The sequence below is a fragment of the Pleurodeles waltl genome, chromosome 3_1 (assembly GCF_031143425.1).
Source record: "Pleurodeles waltl isolate 20211129_DDA chromosome 3_1, aPleWal1.hap1.20221129, whole genome shotgun sequence".
Lineage (NCBI taxonomy): Eukaryota > Metazoa > Chordata > Amphibia > Caudata > Salamandridae > Pleurodeles > Pleurodeles waltl.
Window position 1 is genome coordinate 1420259321 of NC_090440.1, and position 23095 is coordinate 1420282415.

Here is a 23095-nt window from a genome sequence, read left to right on the forward strand (position 1 = left end):
GGATACAGACCAATTCAGTGATGTACAAATAACCCCTGTTTCTAAACTCCATATCTTGTGCCCATTTCAGAAATACCCACACAAGTGGGTTATCATTTATATTGGGAGACTTAGGGGAACACGTAATATTAGAACATGTGTTATTACCAATTTTATTTCTCTGCATTTGCACCTTCTAAGTGTAAGAAAAGTCAATTTGAGAAATACCCTCTAATTTCACATGCTAGTATGGATACAGACCAATTCAGTGATGTGTAAATAACCCCTGGTTCTAAACGCCATATCTTGTGCCCATTTCAGAAATACATAGGTTTCCTGGATACCTATTGTTCACTATTAATATTTTACCGCATGAATTGCTCTATACTCTATACGCAATAAAAAGCCATTGTAAGGTGCGGCTTAGTTATTGGCTCTGGGTACCTTTAGTTCTTGGAAAAATCACAAACCCTGTATATCCCCACAACCAGAAAGGTCTAGCAGATAAAATGTTGTAAAGGTTTGTGATTTGGCCACCGTGATGAGACGTTACAAATAAAAACGTTGTCACAAATGTCCATTTCTTCCGACTAATTTTCAATATTTTTTTCATTTCAACACTTGGTTTGTCTGAGGAAACTTGGAAGGATCTACACAAATGACCTATCGCTGAATTCAGAATGTTGTCTAGTTTCAGAAATGCATAGTATCTGGGATCCACCATGGGTTTCATACCCGTTTTCACCACAAACTGGAAGGAGGTTGAAAGCACATAAAATAGGAAAAATGGGCTATCTCCTAGTAAAATTTGGTTCTCTGAATCAAGTCTGCCTGTACCTGAAAGCTGGGACGATGGTGACTTTAGCCCACAAACCTTTCTTCGGCAGCACATTTTTCATATTTAAAAAACACACACAAAATCTATCTATATTTTGGCTATTTCTTGGTCCGCTCCAGGAGATCCATAAACCCGGGGTACCTTCAGAATCCTTAGAAGAAAGGAGACTCCAATTTGGCATGGACAGCTTGTGTGGACAAAAAGTTATGGAGGCTGAAGCGTGAACTGGGCCAATAGCTAAAAAAACAGGCTTGCCACTGGTGTTTGGGGAGGTTAGAGGGTTAGCAGTGAAAGGGTTAAAAAGCATTATTATAGAACTATTTGAGTGATGGGCATTTTCCCCGTTCAACAATGGCTGAAAATGTAACATATAATTTGATATTGCTTGTTAACAAAAATGGTTTAATAAGCTGAAAATGAGTAAAACATGAACAGTTTTTCTTCAAACATGCTCATTAAAATATCTCTTGCTCCAGACTCCAAAATAACTTTAAGATGGCATTGACAAAGATGAGATCTCACAGCCTACCCTCTGCCAAATCACAAAACACATGTGACAATGAACCCAGTATCTAAACTGAGGTCACAAAGATAATCTTATTACTGAATCATGCCTTTGTACCACAATACACATCAAATAGTAGATAATAAAAGAATTTAATGGAGAGCATTGTTTTGGCACCAATAGAATTTGTATGGAGAACAGAGTTGTCAATCAGAGAACACTAACAGCATTGATAGGATTGTAAGGTTCACTATATCAAAAGTGTTCCACTACCCAAGCATTAATGTAAGTCTTCTGACTTCACATCTGCAGAACAGGTTCATCACACAAGCATTAAAGCAAATGTATGACATCTTCAGAACAGTTTTGCTACATCCAGGATGGCACATTGTTGCATACTTCCTTGCACCGTCAGAGCAGAATTACTACACAAGCATCAATGCATGCCACATGACACCATCAGAACAAGCCTAAACAACAGCATCAATTTATGTTTCCTGACACTCTTGGAGGAGTTTTGCCACAATAGTGACAGTGAAAAGTACTGTCCCTCAGCTACCACTACAAAGAGGCTATGAAATGTGTGTTAGCTTTCGACGTGGTAAAGTGACACGATTAAATTTTTATGTGACTCATTCTCTGTTTTCTTGTTTTGACAGGATACAAATTTGCTGTGAAATGCTGGTTAGTTGGCCCTACAAAAAATAAATTAGGGACTTAGCCACAGTTCCATAGTCTGGGATGCATGCCTATTCCCCTGTTTATTTAATGGACCATTAGGCACATGATCCAAGGCATCCACGCAGCCCACTTTAGCAAATGGCCTTGACAGAACTATTCTTCCTTGCCCCCCTCCCTAATAATTTGGTGACCCTGGCTCCTATGAGCAAAGGACCTCTGCTATGGGTTCAGAGGGTGTAGGAGGCTGGCCTAGTTTTTTGTGGGTACTTACACATTATACCAGGACCATTTATCCCTCATTAGTGAAATGTAGTCAGTGTGTAGAAGCCAGGCTATCTAGAGGTAGCTGTAGGCAGAGCAGTCAAGGCTGAACTAGGAGACATGCAAAGCTCTTGCAATAACAATGTAGTCACAAAGTACTCACACACATGAAAGACAATAGTCAGTGTTACCAAAAATAAAGGTACTTTATTTTAGTGACACAAGGCCAAAAATACTTTGGAGACTATACTCCCTTAGGAGGTAAGTAAATTACACAATATATACACCAGTAACCCAAACAGGTAAGTAAACAGTCAGAAAATACTGCAAATACTGAAAATCACAATAGGTTGCAATGGGCCTGGGGGGAACACAAACCATATACTAAAACAGTGGAATGTGACACTTGGTTTCCCACCGAGGCACGTTTAGTGTGTAGAGGGGTGCTGGGAGTGTAAGACAACACCAAAGGTAAGTAAAATACCCCACCCCAGAGCCCAGGAAAGCAGGAGTAAAACACAGCAAGTTTCCTAAAACACACTAGAAGTCGTGATAGAAGACCGTGCAAGAACCAAAAGTGACTGCAAGACACCAATGATGGAATCCTGGACCTGAAGACCTGTGGAAGAAGGGGACCAAGTCCATGAAGCACTGAAGAGTCCAGGGAGAATAGGAGCCCCTGCTAACCTGGATGAAGGTGCAAAAGAACCACTGGTGAGAAGACAAAGTCAGTATTGCACCAAAAAAGAGAGATGCGAGTTCCTGGTTGTTGCAGAAGATGTCTCACGCTGGATGGATGAATGCAGTCTGGTTTTCATCACTGGATTCCACAAACAAGCCTTGGTAAACGCAAAACTTGCAGTTCATTGAAAATGGCACTGCCCGGCCCAGGAAGGACCAGGTCGACTGTACCCAGAAGAGGGAGACAGACGGGGCTCTCAGCAACTCAGAGAGCCCTCAGTAGACCAGGCAGTACACACAGAAGTCCAACAGCACAGGGACAAAAATGGTGCAAATGGAGGCCCACGCAGCAGTACACAAAGGATTCCCATGCCGTCAGGGAGCTGTGCGTCGCAGGGTGGAGTGCTGGGGGCCTAAGCTGTGCTGTGCATGAAGTACTTCATGGAAGCTCGCACACAAGCCTTAGCAACGTCACGTGGTGCACGGGGGCACTGTCTTACGTGGGGAGGCAAGTCCTTACCTCCACCAATTTTGGACAGTCACTTTAGTTCACCACCCGTGTTGCTGGGTTCACGTCTGTTGTTGGAAGAGGGGATCCAAGCCACCAGTCATCGCTGCTGAAGCAGGGAAGTGAATCCATCACTCCACAGGAGATTCCTTCGGTTCTTCTAGTGCAGGCTGAAGACGGGCAGTCCTCGGAGAGGATGCATGACCTGGAAAGTGTTGCAGTTGTTGGCAGGAGCTGAAGATACAATGTTCCAGAATTGGTCTTAGCTTCTTCGTTGCAATTTTGTAGCGTTCCTGGAGCAGTCAGCAGTTGATCCATTTGTAGAAGATGAATTAAAGGATGCAGAGGATTCCTGCTGGAGTCTTGCAATCTGAATCTGAAGAAAGACCCAGAGGAGAGACCCTAAATAGCCCTGAGAGGGGGATTGGTAAAGTAACCAGGTAAGCACCTATCAGGAGGGGTCTCTGATGTCACCTGCTGGCACTGGCCACTCAGATGCTCCCAGAGTTGCCTGACCATCCTGAAAACAAGATGGCAGAACCCAGGGACACTCTGGAGGAGCTCTGGGCACCACACCAGGGGTAGTGATGAACATGGGAGTGGTCACTCCCCTTTTGTTTGTCCAGTTTTGTGCCAGAGCAGGGACTGGGAGTCCCTGAACAGGTGTAGACTGGATTATGCAAGGATTGCACCATCTGTGCCCTTCAAAGTATTTCCAGGGGCTCTGGGAGGCTACCCCTCCCATGCCGAAAGGGAGAAGGTGTAACACCCCTCTCCTAAAGGAAATGCATTGTTCTGCCTTCCTGGGATTGAGCTGCTCAAGCCAGAGGAGGGCAAAAGCCTGTCTGTGGGGTGGCAGCAGCTGTGGCTGCAGTGAAAACTTCAGAAGGCTGGTATGGCAGTACTGGGGGTCCATAGTGGAGCCCCCAGGCTGCATGGAATTATAAAACCAATACTGGAATCAGTATTAGGGTACAAATCCCAGTTGTTAGACATCTTACATGGCCATATTTGGAGTTACCATTGTGAAGCTGTACATAGGTATTGACCTATGTGCAGTGCACACTTAAAATGGCATCCCTGCAGTCACAATGTCTGTGAAAATGGGCCTGGACGACGTGGGAGCCACCTCTGCTAGTGCTTTACACCCAGCCTTCAAGGTCTGAAGGCCTGACTTATAAGTGACTTGGTGCAGTGAAAATAGCTGTGAGATAGAGCATGCACTATTTCACATAGGCTGCAATGGCAGTCCTCTAGAAGTCTTTGTATGGGATTCTTATGGGTTGCAAAAGAAATGCTGTAACCCATAAGAATCCCCTGGAATCCCAATGCCCTGGGTACCTATGTACCATATAATAAGAACTTAGAAGGGGGGTCCAGTATGCCAATTTAGAGTGGAGTGGAATACTGGGTTACTTGTATGTAAGGACAAATTTGGAACCAGAGAGAGCATGAGCACTGGAGTTCTGGTTAGCAGGACTCCAGTGACACAGTTAAGCACACTGACAAAAACACTGAAACAGACTGACAAGTAGGCCACAAACCATAGGACCACTGGGGTCCTGACTAGCATGATCCCAGTGACACAGTCAAAACACATTGACAAACAGGCCACAAATGGGGGTAACCATGCTAGAAAGAGGCTACTTTGCTACAGAGGGCAGAAAGAAACCATGTTCCAGAATAACTGTAATCCAGCCACATCTGCCCAGGAGGACCAGAATATTAATTCGGAGTGTGCAGTGCTTTCAGTGGAGACTGCCCACTGGGATCTCAGGTTTTATAAGGCATCTTAGAAATAACCAGTGCTCTAAATCTTCCTCTATCCCACTAGTTCTTGACGCCATTCCCTGTCAAAAGCACTAGGTGCCACCAACCACATCAGACACACAATTACATTTCAGTAAATGAAGTTTATGTCCCTGTTTTCGGGAATTATTGTGTATCATGGAAGGGGTACGCTTTTATGTGTGTCACTTGGTGGGCTGGAACAATTTTCAGCATAGGGGTGCTACCATCAGCATTACATTACAGACGTCATAGGGATTGTGAAAATTCCATGCATCACAGAAAGAACAAAGGTAGAAAATGTGCCATGTTCATGGTGTGATAGCACATTGTTATTTACCAACCAACATATTTTTTATTGAAATTACCACTGAATGTGTACAGATATGCAGTTTTACTAATACAAATATGCAGTTTTATTGAATATCATTTGCACATGATCAAGTGCCTTGATTTATTTTGATGTTATTAAAAGCTTTTTTGCCAGCACACTCCAAGATCACAAAAGAAAGTGCTTAAATTGTCTTTTTCTGCTACTGATATGTTTTGCAATAGCTGTACAGTTAATTTACATGCATTTAAGTTTTGTTGTGTGCGAGAAAACAATTGGCATACCGCGGCCTTTGATTTCACACTCCCTGTACTTTAGCAAGACTCTCACATAGTTCTATTTACAAACTTCTCTGACTTTGAGGTAGGAAAAAGAAAAGTAAACGATAATTGCCATGACAGAAGAATGAACATCAGTTTGTCAGAAGACAGAGCCTAACCTTTGACCCCTGTGACAAGATAAAAGCAACATTTAAAAGCATCTGTATTGCTGCAACAATCCGCCCCCCAACGTCCAGCGCCTATGGTTTCATTATATGATTAATGTGCTCCCTTTATGAAAAAGAAATGTGATTAACACGAATGATACTGTGTTCAAAAGATCCATTAAGTACCCTCTCCTCTGATCTGGCTTTTGCTCCCCGTCTGGAAATTGCTCAGGAACGCGCACCACTTCTCGCGCCTGTTCATGCTCTTTAATGCCTCTTAGCCGCACCTCCAAGCCTTGGGCCCGCCCTCTCAAGATCAACCCCGCTCCTTTGTATCTCATTCGCCGCCACTGTCTGGCTTCCTCAGTTGTATCCGTCAGTCTGAAGCTGGAGTCCGATATTGTGAATTCCACTCTGCAGCCGTCTCACACACTAAGGTAAGCCGCATGATGTACTTACTACAAGGTGAGTTACAAGACGCAGAGGTGATTTATCATGGAACAAGGGGAGGCTGGGATTCACACCCAGGTCTCCGGGTCCCATGTCGGCACCCAGCTTGGCTGTCCCGAAGACTGGTTTTCACCCCGATGTGCTGCATGGTCTACCGCACTCTCTGCACAAACACTCCATCCAAGCTTTAACTGTAGTGGCACTCACCTGTCTAGTGGGTTTGATGCTGCGTCGTTACCCATGCCTGATGCGCTCGTGTTATCTTCTTCCTGTAATGGTGGTTCGCTGCTCTGCCGGCTACTTTTTGTTTTGTCGCTTGTGCTGTTGTTGCCTCATATCTGTCTCGCCGGCGCGCCACTCAAAGGCACCCGATAATCTGTGCCTTCAGTGCTGATGCCACCTCATTGTAATCACACGGGCAGAGTAAAATGGCTGGAACACTGTGATTGAAAAAGGTGGAAGGGGCGAGTGAGTGCAGATCAATGTGTAAAATGATAATCCTGCAGGGTAGTGAGGGGCAGGAGGTAGACCAGGAGCATACGGTTTACCCGCGCAGGGACTGCAGCGCCCGCCATAGGGCGGTTACACTCCAGAAGTCCCCAACCCCCAGGGCGGGCCGCTATTCAGCAGAGGGCAAATGGATAATTGTACCACATAGTAGACTATGGGGCTCCTTCGGCAGATCAATCTGTAGGGAGGGTCGTAGTTTTGGTTACACCACTGAGTTCATAGAAGGGCGTTGAATGCGATGAATATATATAATGCCTTCGGCTAGCTATAAGAGTTTTTTTTTGTTGTTTTGTTGTTGTTGAGAAAGCAACAGGTAATGTAAAGTTTCAATCAAAAAGGTACTCTAGAATCACACAACCAGGCCACCCCAGAACCCGGAAGCAAACTAAGATGTGTCCGTGCATGTTGTAATGCATGAACACAACACGCAACACAAATGCTCATATTTACTCTTAAAAACAAAGCCCACCGTGCATACAAGCTACGGGCAAGAATACAGAGAGACCAGGAGACATATACACATATGTGCACCCAGAACCAACAAGCCTACAAGCACCATGGCAGGGCTTTAAGTGGAATGAAATAACTGGGGTGGGGGCGGGGGGGAGTTGGGTGGTTTCTCAAAGGGCGTAGCTTAAAGACTAGGGTTGTTTCTCAAAGGGCATAGCTTAACGACTTAGGCTAAAAATCTGTACTACAACACACTGATACTTTGCTGATTATTGTATCCTATTACACCTAAACAAGTCAGGACTACTGGCTTTGTCGTAGCATAAGGCGAATAAGTAACAATAATGACTTTGTTGTACATAATATTGAAAATTCTTCAATGGTGAAAGGATGAGATTGTGAAATAACTATAACGAGTTATTCTTGTTAAAGTCAAAGGCTAATGAAGGGTGGCGCCGCTGTGCAGTGAAGGTTTCTGTGTTCCTATCTGTGGGTGAGGGCAAAAATTGAAAGCCCGATTGGGACATGTTTCAGCACCTTCTTCTTAAAAATGCCAGTGCTGAGCACCAAGAGTACCCCGCCCACTTAAAGCCCTGCACCATGACTTAGAGATCAACAGATAAATCATCCGTAAATGGTCCTACACTACCAGACATACCTGTACCCTGGCCAGAAGAGAAGCAAGCACCTTACATACGGATCAAGAAGGATATAGTGACCCAGGTATCTAGTGCATATGAACGGGAAACACGCCCATTCCGTCATCACGAGTGCAACTCTATTTCAGATCTCGGTGGAAATAAACCTTCTTGCCAAAACAAATTGCAAGAAATATACGAAAATCGCCTTGTGGACTTTTTGTCAATGCACATTTTTCCATGATAGCCCCAGGGACAAGGCCTAGAATGTAAATAAATGTTGCAGGAATCCTTGTACATACAAGTAATTATGCAGTACATTCCCTTTTCTCAGAGTAAGACTCAAAAAATTGTAGTAATTTTGCTTCCTTGAATTATTGTACATTTGGCTGTTGGTAATTCACGTACAGGGTTATGCAGATTTCCCCCTCAGACCTTAATGGCCGAAACAAAATGCTTGCAGACTTTGGTAGTTGATTGGATTGATAGGTGATGTAGCCATCTTGTACTCGGAGGGGGGGCGTATTTATGAAACATGCGCTGCTGTTGCATCACTTTTTGTGACGCAGTGGTGGTGCACGCTTCTCAACCATATCTAAGAGGCCACGCAAAGCCACTTTGTGTGGCTTTGAATGGCCTCATAGATATGGAGTAAGGCAAGGCAGCACAAGTCGCTGCCTTGTCTTACTCTGCGCCAAAGAGGCACTCCATTGGCATTGTGGTGGGTTTTCTGTAGCACATGTAGAAAGGGGAAACCCCTTAATGCACGAACACAATCCTGCCGACAACACAGGCACCCTTGCATAATGGTGCAATGGTGCCTGCGTTGGCACTAGGCTGCCGAAATGGCACCAGCGCAGGGGGAAAGGACAGGGATGCACCATATTTCAGAAATATGGTGCATTCCTGACCTGTCATTTTGACTATGTCAACTCCCTGTAAATGTGGCCCTTAATTTTAGCCACTCTTAAGAGGAAATCAAAGTTGAAGTGTAAACAACCATTCAGTTCTTGGCTTATTCTTGGAGAAATCACAATAGTCTCACGGAAATTTCATAATCCTTGCACTCTTTATAACGCCCTCCTCTTGCTGCAGAGTGTAGGGACTCTGCTTACCCGGTTCATTGATGTCTGTTTTATTATGCTCGGAAGGATGAAAAATTGAATGGGCCCACCAAAAATAAAGTGTCTGTTCAGATGAAAAACCTCAGGCCTGTGCAGCTGACACATATGCTAGTGGGCTATCAGACTGCTTAGGTGTACACTGAAGGCATTGAGTTCCTTGATTGCCCTCTAAATTAAGCAGAAAGTAACACACAACTAGCAATCAAAGCACGCCAAGTAGATGGTACTCCTAATTAGTAAATTATGCAAACAATGGAAAAATAAATACAACTTCGACATGGCCAAACTAAAAGCAAACCTAAGGCCTCTTTCTCAATTCAGTATTACCACTAAAAAACTCAGAAACTGCATGAATTCTGCATGCTGAGGAGCCCAACAGTCTCTGAAGTCCATAAATACATGATATACATAAAGGTACACACAAATGATTCACAAACTAAAAAAACATTGTGTGAATATCCAGAGCCCAGGTGGTTAGTCTGTGTGTGGCAGGTGCCTTTGACCGTAGACCCAGCCTGATAAAAAGAAACAGAGAAATCCTGTTAGAGGGATAAAAGGAAGGCAGCGTGACAAGGCGGACGCTCAGTGCTTTTTGTGGATAAGAAAGATATGTTAGTCCTTTCTTTTCTCCCACTGTTCTGGAGGGTATGCTTTATTTGCTTTTCAATGTTTCTTAGTCAATTCATTAATTCATTCAAATGCTCTTTTGTAGTTTGGTGATGCAAGGGCAGTTGTCACTCCTACAGTGGGCCTGGTGCCTACAGGCCATGTTTAATGGTGAAGCACACAATCCTTTGGTTATAGGGACTGTGCCGAATAAATGTGTATGCAGGGAGGTCTGATCCCCGGCTACTCATGTTGCAGCCTGTAAAGTTCTTTTTTTAATGCTATTTCACCAGTATAGCCAACCAAAGACATTGCCAGCTCTGCTAGCAGCATCCCATATTCTTTCACACTTCAAGCCAAGGACCCCTTGTGCAACTAATTACATTGCATCTCAATCCTAATGTTCACCATCCTCTGCTAATCCAGTAGTGCAGACACTAGGCTGCTCTGCAAGTGCACCTCACTCCAAATGTACATCACTCCTTGTTGTTTCAGTACTGAGGCCATCCCACTGCTCTGGCAGCGCACCTTAATCCAGACATGGTGAACACCCACCGTACCAGTACTGAAACACTATAACACTTCACAGGTGCACCTCAGTGTGGACATGTAGCACCTACTGTGATTCATGTTCTGAGCACCACACCACTCTGTCAGTGCACCTTAGCCCGGATGCTTCTAGTAGCACTTCTTCTATTCAAATACTGACATCCTCATAGCGCCTCATTACTCTGCAGTGAAGTTCTGCTTCATCACCTTCTACAACCTGTGGCACAGCTGGTCTGGAAATATGGTGGGCTGTGATCCCAAAGGGCCCCCCTTACTCCCTCAGTTATATTTTCTGAAGCCTATGTCAAATTGCTCCAAAACATTTACTGCGTACAGCCCCAGGTTTTTGCTCAGAAAAGACAGCCGTGCCATCTGCCTGCCCCTTGGGCTGTGGGTTGTAAATAGTGTGTTATTGTTTATGGAAACATGTTCACATCTGTTGGAGTTACATGCTATTTCAGTGATTAAATAAATTGGTACTAAAAGACTTGTTGAGGAAAGGAAGACACAATAAAACCGCTTATATTGGTGTTTTTTCAGTTATAATGAAATTTACTTGGGCTCATTTGATAAGCGGAAGACCAAGGGCAGAAGCCTGCTTCATGTTTTTGAAAACATGCTTATTTATAACGCTAATGTCCCTGCAGTTCAAAGGATGGAATACAATTTTTCTTCTCGCAATTCAGGGATGTGAAAATTGCACACTGACTGGATTGCAAATGGAAATGCAATTTTCAGACAAGTTTGAGTCAGATGTACTACCATTTTGTTTCGCGACTCAATTTGCGATTTGTAAATTGTGAGTCACAAAACAAAATGTACTAAGGTCAACCACACTGTTTGCGATTCGCAAATGGGTTGTAAGGAACCTGCCTCATCAATATTCATGAGGGAGGTCGCAAATTGTGACCCATTTGTGAATGGCACCAATCACAGGAATGGTGGCCTGCTGGGGTCAGCAGACCACCATGTCTGTGATTGGTTAGTCAATAAATAATTTTTTTTAAAAATCCATCCAGTTTTCTGTAAAGGAAACTGCGATGCATTTAAAAATCCAAAATGAAAAGTTACCTTTTTATTTTTTCATAGTAGGCAGGGATCCGTGGACCTCTGCCTGCTCTGACAAAATGTCAGCGCCCACATTCACAAAGGGGAAAGAGGTCCCCTGGTGACCCCTTCCCGTTTGCAAATGGGTTCCCATTAATTTCAAATTGGAGGTAACTGCAATTGTTTTGCGACCGCATTCATGATCACAAAACAATCATACATGGGCCTGTGAGTCGCAATTAGGAAGGGACACCCTTGGAACGCGCCTTCCTAATTGTGAGTCACAGTCCCTATTTTGCAAATCGGTAATAGAATACTGACTCGCTAAATATGGATAGTACATCCAACAAGGCTATTTTGTGGTCGCAAAAGGTGTTTTTCACAGTTTGCAACTGCAAAATTTTGCGTCATACATCTGGCCCCAAATGTACTAATTGTTCAGAAGACAATTGCCTCTTCACAGGCAATCGCAAAACAACCTGGCTAATGAAAATTTGGCAGCTCACAATTTTCAAACCCCTATAACTGTCTGAAAATGCAGGGATTGAAGCATATAATGATCATTAGAGCTCCAGCCCTTATGCATTAAAATAAATTGTGATTTCCATTAAGAACCACGTTTGCATTAAAGATACAGGTGCTGCTTTGTTTACCATTTGGATAATAGGCCGTGGGAAAAAGCAATTGGATTGAAATATGACTGGTGTCACTACAACGCACCACCTCCACCATAATCCAACAAGCTCCTTCATTTCTTCCCCTCAGACAATATCTCAAGGCCTTTCTCTTAACACAGCATATCCACACAGCTGCCTTCACCTCTGAAAGAAGCCAAACTCTCTGTCATAGACACTCAACCATCCCTCTGCACCCCCTTTTCATTGCTTTCAATTATACTGCCACCCTGTACCCCACTGAAGACCTTTGTGCTAGATTTGCATTATATTGGTAGCCCCTTTTCCTATGGGATCTTGAAAAAAGTATCTGTATGTATTTGTCCAGATTTGTTTACCCTCTTACCTATATTCAGCCATACTTATTTGTGTTTTGTGAAAAATGTATTTCCACATTTATTGACCTAAGTGTAAACTCACAGTTGAATGTCTGTCAGGTTTTAGCACCATAAGCATACATAAACAATACAACAATAATGAATTCACGAGTGCATGTGCAGTTGTTTAGGGAAATCGTATTCCTTTGCAACTCCCCATGTTGTCTATCTACACCAGTAATGGCCCAGAAGTAATGATTGCCGGGTGCATATTCATCCAAAAGGCCTACATTTTCTGTATTTCCCCCTTTTAAAGGTAAACAAAAACAGTGTAACATTTTTCCTGTCTGGATTCGTGTGCAGAATTCATTGTGAACAGCATAACACATTTTTCTGCGTATAATCTGTTTCCGACAGCACTTTATCGGGCGTAGATTAAAATATTCACACCCAGATTTAAGAGGGCCTAGCGCTTCTTTGTTGCACATTAGTGTCATTTATTTTGGCGCTAATGTGGCCCATCGAGGCCAAAATCGCTCCGCAAGTTTTACAAAGTGGTGCAATGCATGCATTTTGCCACTTTGGAACTACTTGCACCACATTATTCCTATGTCATGCATAATGTATGCAAGGTGGGCATTCCCCTGTTAGGGGGGCTGAAAAAATGGCAGAAAAATCTAGAAGATTTCTTTGCACCATTTTTTTCAGTATTTCTAACGCTTGCTCAGAGCAAGTGTTGAAAGGGGGCACACCATTGGTTACAGTGGGCCCCTATGTACTTTTCAAGGTTAGTGCCAAACTACATCAATAGTGTCAAATTTTTATGCTATTTCCTCTTCTCCTTGGTGCGCCATATTTTAAGGGGTGCAAGGAACTGGGTACAGCGCCACTTTTCTTAAATCTGCCCCTTGGTTTCTTGTGGAATATTACAGAAGTAAGTCTACACTTCAGTGGTCTTTCTCACCCTTTTTGCCACATTAACAATCCTTATTTGTGTGTCCACTTCCTTCACAGATTGTTCCATAACTTGTGTTGTTAAGCTTGATTACTTTTTTGTCTGGTTTCGCCCATCATTGGTGTTTTGTATTAGCATTACCGTTTCTGTTATTGGCAATACTTATATTAGCCGTGATTTTTTAAAATGTATAATCATTGATTGCATGTTAACCCTTCTCCCTAAGCATTGATTAATGTGTCATTTTTTGCACCTTTCGGCCCATGTTTATAGGGAATTGGGGTAGGGCAGTGCTGCAAGTCTTCTTGCTGTGCTGCCCTACGGAATGCACCGGTCCTTTCCCTCTGCGCTAGCACACAATTGGCTGCTTAGCACCAACTTAGGCACCCTTACACCATGGTGCAAGGGTGCCTGCTTTACATGCAGGATTGTTTTTCTACAGGACGGGACACCTTCCTGCAGAAAAAACAGTCCTCTTTCTATGTGTGCTGCAGAATGCAACAAGCATGGAAAAAGGAAGAAATAAGAAATGAAAATATTTCTCACGTTACGCCTGCTTTGGGGAGGCATAAGGTTTTGGTGCTGCCCCAGATTCAGGCAATTAAGTAAATCTGGGGCACCGTCAAAATCCATGGGTCTTGCGTTGGAAAACCCACTGCAGCGCCCATGGAATGCCTCCCTAGCACAGAGTAAGGCAACACATCGACTTGCACTGCTTTGTCTTACTACATATCTATGAGGCAATGCAAAGCCACACAAAGTGGCTTTTTGCGTGGCCTCATAGAAATAGTTGAGAGGCTTGCACAGCCATAGCGTAATAAAAAGTAAAGCTCCAGTGGCCTAAGCCCCTTTGTCTGTATTTACATTGCTGGTTAGCATTCCATATGACCTTTGACTGTTTTAGCAGGAGACCTGATACAGCTTTTTTTTCTAGCTCTACTGATGACACGTCTTTCTCTCCTTTTTCAATTATTTTGATTAGTTTACCAATGCCTTCTCATGGTAAGCAATTCATGCCGTTTAATGAATGGTTCTTTGGAATATTGCCTTATTTACTTTATGTTTGATATCTAGTCTCCATTTGCAATATCTACATTTTTCTTTCTACTGACAGAAAGAGAAGAATGCCAAACCTCAACAGCTGTAGTTTAAACTATTAACTACAAGACAAGATGGACCAGAGAAGCTTTTAATTCCACGTTAGTGGAAAAGTTCAGACCCATCTGGTTGGACTTCTTGCACTGACAGATAACCAATTTTCTCGGAAGTGTATACCCCACGTGGGTTCTCCTCAGGTTTTCATTTAATCTGAAAACAGACTTTCGACAACACGCTCCTGAAAGCCTGGAACACAAATCTTCTGCAGCAACTAGAACAATAATTAATTTTAGAAATAGTAACGAGAGGTGAATTATTCTCATGACGACATTTACTAATATTTTGCTACATTATTTCTTTTATCCACAGGGGACGATCGTCGGTTAGCTGCAGCAGAAGTAAATCCCTCTTATAGTCCAATAAATGGTTCTGGAGGTGTTTGGACCTCGTTTCCAGCTTTAATGGCTCACAGGTCTGCAGCGAGGAATCGGAGACACATCTACTAACGAAGGAATAGTCACTATTAAAAAGATATCACAATGATTTTGTTCCATTTTATCTTAGAAGAACTTCCAAGCTACTGCTGTAGCACATGTCGTTTACCAACATGGGCTTTTTAAATGTCTTTTCTCCTTTAAAAGTTTTTTTTCTCTCTGAGTCTTTCTATAAAATGAAAGAGAATATTAAATAATGAACTTGAAGGTATGGACTTCTGATGCCAGTCATTTGAAGAATTTATGGTAATAATTCTGTGATATTTTCTAAAATAATCCTTTTAAAAACCTTTTTCTTTTGTGGATAAAATTATTTCTTATTTACATATTTTATTATGGAGGGAATAAAAAAACACCACCTTTCGTATCTTGGTGATATCTTGGTGATTCTCCTACTGAAACGACATTTTAATTAGTACAGGTGGGCTCTTCATAATCGAGGATAAATACATGCACACTATTGTAGGGCTAAGGATAAATCGAGAGGATTGTGGAGGGGTAGTGACTGTTAATGAGACCTCTGCTACATCACCTACGTTACTCTCTTTAGTGATAAGACTTTGACCATTCTTGGTGTTGCACAAAATGCTCAGTTGAAGGTGTACAACTACCAACACTCCTGTCATACACACTCTAGTAAGAGAGATCAAGGATAGTTGGAACAGAGAGGAAGATGATTTATCGAACATAATAAAACGATTTAAAATTTGGCACTGCATATGTGGCTTTGTACTAATTCTTCACTCAAGCCTTCCACGAGGACTTTGCTTTGAGGTGCAATTAGATGTGACTCTCCCAGTTTCTCCTGGCAATCATTTTACTGTGAACTAACTGGGCAGAGGTATTGCTAAAATCCCAGAACAGAAGAATTTCCCTTATACCTATAAGAGTTGGAGCCATCTAAAGTGATAATTCTAAACTCAGTACATTTTGACTGTTTCACCTCACCCACAAAGGAACATTCCGGCCTTTTAAACCAGAATAAAAGGTGTAAGTGGAGGCCTACATGTCATTAGACCCCTACCTCAGAAGGAAGATGGTGGGAAAATTGAACTCCTATCGGTTACTTTTTGTAGCAAATGTGGAATCCAGAGTATCAACGGGTCACGGTATCGTGACCATCATACTGAGTTAAAAATACATAACAAGTAACTACACAAAGGGAGGTAAGGATATACTATTCTTAATTCTACAACTAAGTACCTTGAATATATGTGTATACCACCAAGGTATGTATATGTGGAGTTCGGTGTGGAAAAGGTATAGAAACTTACCTTTCAGTATTTTGTCCCTTGACATTGTGATCCTGATCTTGTGATCCGTCAAATTTTGGATTCGATATTCTCAACCCACACCCTACTAATCACAAGATTATGTGATCCATTATAGATGGACGCAAATTTGATGTTCTAACTCTATTTCTCCACACAAGTTTTCTGAAAATTATTGTCAAAGGCTGGACGATTTCAGTAAAAAAGACAACCCTATCTCTAGAGCAGGTCTCCTGTACTACTTCAAGATAAGGCAGCACCACACTTGGCCTGTTTTCTGCTTTTTATTCTCCTCTGACCACACGTAAAGAGCAGTAAATGTAATTTTCTTGAGTCTTCACCCCTCCACAGTTAGGAGGGTGCTGAGACTTCCCAAGTTTGGAACATATTTAATGCATGACTAATTCGCACTAGATCTCTTTGCTTCACTGATAGCTTCATGTGCTTCAAAGACATCTACTGGGAAGGCTGTTGTTGTTTTTTTAATTATTTTTATTATTGGAAGGAAACATATAGCACATATATTCTTGGATCATTTTACACTGAAAACTTAAAATATTTTTACAGAAAATAGAGTGGAACAGACAAGAGGAAGACATCACCTAGTTAGATCATACAAAATCCAAAACCTAACCACCCCTCAGATCCTATCTCGAGATGGTACCCCATTAATTCAGAAGAGGGTGGCCCCGATCATTATGGGCCTGTATCCAAGCCTGAAATGGACCCCATATCGCCTTCCCTTTCCTCCTACCCTGTTTCCCCTTACGTTCATACAATGCCATCTCCAAATGATATACAGACAGCAACCTAGCCAACCATTGTTGCCAGGACGGGGGTCGTAAATCCAGCCATGCTGTTGATATACAGATTCGAAACACCGCCATAGCTACAAAGATAAACGCTCTATGTGATCCAGCTACTTCACCGTCAACCCCAAAGACCATGATCTCAGGTGTAAGGACAAAATCATATCCCAAAACCTCCTTCAAAACAGCTTGAATACCTTCCCTCGAGGCCTTTAATTCCCCGCATGTAGCCATCATATGTATAATGTCTGAGCCATACATCCCACATCTTGGACAGTTTATTCCTGACACACATCCCCATTTGGCGAGGTGGGCTGGGGTATGATACAGATCAAACATAGTCTTGGAGTGTTGCGCTTGCAGGGAAGATGATAATAGAATAGTGTGTCCCCACTCCAGTGACCTCATAAAGTTGTTGCTCCCATCTACCAACTTCTTGCTCCACTTCTCCTTATTCTTTTCTATATCATCTGATTGTTCTGCCAATAAGAAAGGATAAATTGACCTAATAGTTATACTGGGATTAACCAGAATCTCATTCAGCAGTTGGTCACTTTTAAATCCCTGGTCCCCCCCCCCTGTTTTTTTCCCTAAAAAATCCCTTATCTGTAAATATTTGAAAAAGTCCCTTTTCTCTAGACCATACTGTTCCTGAAGATCTCGAAACGCCTTGACCCCCGAGTTATCAAAAAAGTTCCCTAACCTGGTTATACCTAAGGTGAACCACTTTGCCAAATATTTATCATGAAATATTTCAGGGAGCAGTGGATTCTTCTCGATCATAGTATAATAATTATATCTGCCAAATCCTTTCTTTTTATACCATAATCGCCAGCACTTATGAGCCGCTCCCAAAACCTTATACCTAGTTTTCTTGTAATATCCAGGCTCGTGATATGTTACCAAACACCCATTGGCTACTGCTCCTATCTGCAGCTCGTATATATTGGGGCAGTCCGTTTTTATAACTCCTTCTTTATTAGGCCCCCATAACGGGCGCATATACTGGAAAGCCGCTGCCATTTGATATAATTTTATATTCGGTAAGGACCACCCACCCCTTACGCGAGGAAGAGACATAAATTTGCTTGATCTCCTACACTTACCATATGCCCATATAAATCTCATGATTACTCTATCGATCTCTTTAAATTTTAGGTTAGTAAAGTTCAGTGGTATGGCGCGAAATAGATACAACAGCTTCGGGAGGAAGATCATCTTTACCATATTGCATCGCCCTACAATAGTTAAATGCAGGTTATTCCATCTGCACATATCTTCTCTAAATTTTGCAAGTATAGGATCTATATTTAAATTAACAACTTCATCTACCTTTGTTGTAATATTAATACCTAAATATACTGCATGCTCCACCCTCCGTGTGTCTTCAGTATTTGTGTATTGATTAGCCAACAGCTGCGTTTTAGCTCCATTTAACAGGTATCCGGAAAACCTTCCGAATTATTCGTCACCATTTCGATCTCTCTCAGTGCTGAATCAGGATAGGGAGTTAGTATGGCTATATCATCTGCATATGCTAAGACTTTGGTATCCCATCCCTGCCTATGGATTGGTGGAATCTTACTGTTTTCTTCCAACTGTCTAAGCAAAGGGTCTATATACAAAGCAAACAGGAGGGGAGAGCATGGACATCCCTGCCTGGTACCTCTCCTAATCACAATACTCTCGGATTGTCCTCCCATTAGTTGTATTCTCACAGCCGGGGATCTATATAAAGCCCTTACTGCTATAATACATTTCTTTCCCTAGCCCATAATACTCCATAACATACCACAGATACTTCCAATTCACCTTATCGAATGCCTTCTCTGCATCCAAAAATGCAGCCACCATAGGTTCTTTTGCTACTTCCGTAGAGTCAAAGAGTGCTAAAACTCTCTGAATATGATTAGTTGTATCTCTTCCTGTGACGAACCCATGCTGCCGCGGGAAGACCAGCTTCTTTATCACCAGTGATAATCGAACTGCCAAGATCTTTGAATACATTTTAGCATCACTATTTATTAATGTGATCGGGCGATATGAGGCTGGCTTTAACGGAGGTTTTCCCTTCTTATGAAACATAACTATATTAGCCAGATCCCAAGATGGGGGGATTTTCCCTCCATTCTGTACCTGAGTATACAGCTCTAACATAACCGGAAGTAACAATAGTTTAAAAGTTTTATAAAATTCTAAGGGGATCGCATCAGGACCAGTAGCTTTCCCTGTGGGCAGATTACTCGTTGCCATATCTATTTCTGAGATATCTATCTGCTCTCCCAGGCGTGACTTGTCGCTCCTACCTAGTTTCTCCATGTTAATGGGGTATAAAAACTCGAGCATTTCTTCATCCGAATATACTGATGTATCATTATAAAGTTCCTGATAATATCCATGGAACACCTTTCTAATTCCACCCACTTCTGATATTATCTGTCCTTGTCAGTCTTCGATCTCCCTAATAACCCCAGCTGCTGTTTTCTGGGTTGTCCGTATCGCTAGCAACCGCCCAACTTTTTCTCCAAACTCAAACCCTTGTGCGCGCTGTGCTAGATATTTCTCTGCTATTCTTTGGGCCGTGACCTCGTTTGCTGCCGCTTTTACTATGGCGACTTCTTCCTGCGCTCTCCTTATATCTACTCCAGTTTTTATAGCTCTCACCAGTTGCCTTTCTGCATTCCGCAGCTTCGCTTGGGACTCTATTATTCTCCCTTGAGCATCCTTCTGCCTTTTAATACTAAAACTTAATGTTTCCCCACGAATACCTGCTTTCAGAGTATCCCAAACCATCTCTACTGGGGCTGACCCCTGATTAAACCCCAAAAATTCAGTTATCCACTTACTCATATGCTCACAGTATTCCGGGTCTTTTAGAAGTCCCCTTTCAAATGTCCATCTACTAACTTTTGGTTCTAACCCATCCAGTTCCATATCCAGGACTAAAGGATTATGATCTGACACCATCCGTGAGTATAACTCAATCCTGGCTTGTTTTAGAAATACAGGAGAGATTAGAAAATAATCAAGTCGTGCTAATTTCGCATGAGGGACCGAATAATAAGTATATCCGGGGTCGGGCTTACGCAACTTCACCCAGGCATCCACTAACCCTAATTCTTGCTGGATAGCACCCATTGCCTTATATACCCGAGGTTTACGCTCCTGATACTTCTCAGTTGTGGGTGTTAATAAATCCTGTAGTCCCTCCCACGATCCATTAAAGTTAAAATCACCACATATAATATAGGGAGGGGCCCATCCTGTTAACTCGATAGCGAGGGTATCAACTACTATTGGGTCATCCGTGACTACCCCATATATGGAACATAATATAAAGCTACTATGACCGTGACTACATTCTACTATTACCCATCTTCCACCTGTATCTGCCTTCTGCCGAATAAATTTTAATTTATTAGTCCGGTCTAGAATCGCCACTCCTTTAGTTCTAGCTTCTTGTTTTGACCAAGCAATTACCTTCATACCAAGCGAGCCGAGGATCCCAGAGTTTTTATATTCCACATGTGTTTATTGTAGGCAGAAGATATCTGCCTTAAATTTTTTTCATTCTTCGGCCACTCTCCTTCTTTTACGAGGATCATTCAATCCACATATATTGATTGACACAATTCTAAGTCTAGCCATAACCCTTCTTTTTTGTAATTCCAAATCTTTTCTCTTCGGGATCTCTCAAGTTTACATATTTAAATGCACCGTCTCTTGAATTCTCTTTCCTTCCTATTCCAACTCTCCGCCCCATATCGCTCACCTCCATTAGTCGTTTCCTTTCCATTTTCTTCCCATGGTTCACCCCTGTGCCTCCCCCCCACCCCCTCCTTCTTTCCCCTCCCGATCCCCCTTCCCCCACCCAGGATCAGTCTCCCCTCACCCCCTCCCCAATCCCCTCCCTCCCCTCCCTCCCCCCTGATACTGGCCCCCTACCCTGTTGAGCAATCAGACCCCTAATGGCCTGAATGTTAGTGTCGTGTATGCATCGGCCTACCCACCCACCGGTACCCAGAATGCCTTTACCTTCCCTATACTTCTATACTCTATGGATTGACCCCCATCAAGTATTCTTTTGTCTTAATTTCTGAGGTAAAAACTTTCACTTTTCCATTCATTATTGTTTTTAGCCTAGCAGGGGCCAACAGATAAGCCTCCCCTCCTTTCTCGAAGAATGGCTTAATAAGTTGCCGGAGCCGCCATCTCCGCTCCACCGTGGCATGACAGAAATCGGGGCGGGTAAAGAAGGTAACCCCGTTACAGGAACGTGGGGTATTGGGAGGAGTCTTATCAGCTATCTCTTGACGTACTAAATAGTTCCCAAAATATACCAAAATCGCTCTTGGGTATTTAGAATCTGCCCGTTGACCCCCCTCCCGTCGGTTTGTCGGGAACCTATGGACCCTCTGCACCTCATTGTCCCAATCCCGATCCCCCAGTTCTGGAAAGGCCCGCGCAAAAGAGTAACCATGTATGCCTCTATATTGTTCCCTTCTAGTCCTTCTGGTATACTCAGAAATCGAAGATTATTTCTTCTCTGTCTATTTTTCAAATCTTCTATTTTCCACACCACATCCGTCAATTGTCCGTCTCTATCAGCGTTCTGCTCTTTGAGAGTATCCATATCCTCCTCGACTGCCTCTATCCGATCTTCCATAGAACATAACTTAGCTTCAATTTCTATGCATGATTTTGCTACCTTACGGACTGATCCCTGCAGTCTCTTTGTAGCAACCCTTGCCCGCCCACTTTCAATCCTGGTCTCTGTTTGTAACTCTTTAATTGAACTGTATATTGACTGCAGTATCCCTGCCTCGGTGCCCATCGGGAGGGCTTTTGTTTTAATCAATGATGGTTACTCATGGGTTATAAAAGAAGAAGGTCTACTAGCTCAGTTGTAGGTTACAGATACAGCCCCACCAGGAGCAGCATCCTGCCGCTCAACCCTTCTCACTCCAACTGTCCACCCATCCAAGCACTAACAGTGTCAATATTCCAACCATACAATGACCTCACTCACTGGCTGAGCAGCAGGGAACATTAAGGTAGTGGGGAGAATGCATGAGAGCAAGAGGCCACAACACATCTCCCCCATTATGAAAACAATGAAATAGTCAACATAAAAGAAAAAGGCAAAACACCCCCATCAACCACCCTTCAAAATTATGAGTACCTCATTGAAATACACAAAACACGTTAACAAACACTCTCTGCTTAACTTCAATACTCCAATGGGATGTAAGCTGCTAAAACACAGTTAATCAATACATTCCACAAATTCACAATACGAGTGCACAAATAACTCAAAACGTCCTTGCCCACCCAGCAGAGAACACTAACTACTTGTTCCCCTCCACATCACACACACTATAACAGGACCAGCCTGTTGCCTTCCACAACTCAACACTCAACATGATTAGAGTTTCTTACACCTCTACTGCATTGGGGGTAACCACGTACCCCCATTACCATACACCTAAATAGAACCAGGGTCTCAACTACCCTCCACTGCATTGGGGTAGAAACGTATACCCCCATCACCATTCACTTCAACAGTACCAGGGTTTCACCTACCCTCTACCGCATTGGCGTGCAACCACATACTCCCATCACCCTATGCTCAAACAGAACCAGAGTTTCACCTTCCCTCTACTGCACTGGGATGTAACCACTTATCCCCTTAAAATTTACCCTAAAACACTGCCCCCACATCCCTCCATAATCTTGCAGAAATAATTGACACATATCACTGGGGTGTACCCCTGTTAACATTAAGCTTAACACACTGCCCCCACATCATTAACCCCTTAGGAAGAAGGGTCAAAAACATGATCCCAAATTCGGATCAAAACACTAATATCACAATATTAAAATGTCACTCTGCATGTGACTCTAGCATCCAACCTCAAATTATATGTCTCTAAAATCAAAGAGGGCTTTAAAACTTCAGGCCAATATGCACATGCAAAATATGGTAAGCAAAATTTCATGTTAAAAATAGCATTAGGGCGCACCTCCCCTGCTTAACATACATGCCACGACTTAACAACTTTAAAACATGTCAGTAACGGCATAATATTTCTCAATTCAATACA

At 42.8% G+C, this 23095-nt stretch overlaps 1 long non-coding RNA gene across 1 annotated transcript; it reads left to right on the top strand.

Moving 5' to 3' along the window:
- The first annotated feature begins 6315 nt into the window (after positions 1-6315).
- LOC138283363 (uncharacterized) lies at positions 6316-15118 on the top strand. The gene is made up of 2 exons (XR_011201219.1): positions 6316-6436; positions 14787-15118. It is a non-coding gene; the product is annotated as an uncharacterized lncRNA (long non-coding RNA).
- Positions 15119-23095: the final 7977 nt, after the last annotated feature.